This window comes from Atta colombica, unplaced genomic scaffold (genome assembly GCF_001594045.1).
Source record: "Atta colombica isolate Treedump-2 unplaced genomic scaffold, Acol1.0 scaffold105, whole genome shotgun sequence".
Lineage (NCBI taxonomy): Eukaryota > Metazoa > Arthropoda > Insecta > Hymenoptera > Formicidae > Atta > Atta colombica.
The window spans coordinates 4,742,598-4,744,030 of record NW_017259190.1 but is presented as its reverse complement, the minus strand read 5'-3'; positions in this window follow the sequence as shown (position 1 = coordinate 4,744,030).

Below are 1,433 nucleotides of genomic sequence, written 5' to 3'. Positions count from 1 at the left end.
ATACTTGCCACCCTCTCGAGTAACAAACACGACTATGATCGAGTAGGCGAAGCGTCCACTTAGCGCTAATGCTCCTTTTATTGGTCAAGATCTCAGTTATAGAGAGAAGAGACTAGAAGAGACTAGAAGAGACGAGGACACATGCCTGTCCTGTCCGGATTGCCAACACGTATCAGTCATCGGTGATCATCGGGCAAAATTCAACTACATTAATCGCGTCTCTTCGACATAATCGTTGCGATATTATCGTGATTGATTTATTGACTTATGGCCGCGACCACGTAATTTATTCAATAAAATAGCAACGTTTCACATCAAAAATTAATCTACATATGCTTAATTTCTAAGACCGATATATATATAGACAACAAAGATATTTGATCGAATAAATATATGTGATTGATGTATTTCTAATTTCTAATTCATGAATCGTTAACATTCCTTTCATTTTATATATATATATATATTTAAATATAATAATTATATAATTTTTATCATCCAGATAAAACAATTAAAGATAAAATATAAATCGCTTTTCTTTGTACAAGACACATTCATAATCCATGTAACACGGAATATGAAAATTCCCTTTTTTATGTGTACTGGAGAACGAATAGAGCAAAGCCGTATAGAAAAAAAAAAAAAGAAAAAAAGAAAGAATCGGAACGTGAGGTGTAACGTATCGAACTGCATGTTGAAGTTGCCGGGAGCGAGCTCGAAAAAAATTCACGCGGAATAACTCGAGGCAGAAAAAGTGGACAAAAAAATTTCCATAAAAATGCGCAACCACACGTATAATCCGGATGAAGCTTAGTATCGTAATAGCGAATGGACGTAGCGCCGCCCACCCCCCACTAGAATAGTTGAAAGGACTAAAAATTGGTAAATCGAGATGACGACGAGATCACATAGGACAGAAACAAAATTGTCCAATTTCGGAAATCAGAAACATTAACGTGAAATATCACATTATGTTTAATAATAAAACACGTATAATTTTTACATGAATTAGCAAATGTTTTTTTTAGTTTTTTTCAACACAAATTTAGGTTTACCTGCACTAGATACATCTTATTCTATTTAGTAACGTAGAAAAATTTTTACAATATTTTAAAGTAGGAATTTAAAAGAATTAACACACAAATATCGATAAACTTTATTTTTCGAATTAAAATGTATATAATAATGTGTTATTCTGTATATGAAGATATATATATCGAATATGAAAATAGAGAATTAAGAGTTATGGAGAAAACTGTTTTTATACAAATATAAAAAAATCATGTAATGAAATATAACATAATAATACCTGTTAAAGAACAAACTTGTTCCTTAATTATTAAATGATGTTAAAGTTATACAAATTAAATAATATTATATACTGTATAAATATACTGTAATATATGTCTATAAACATTTAAAAGGAATGAAAA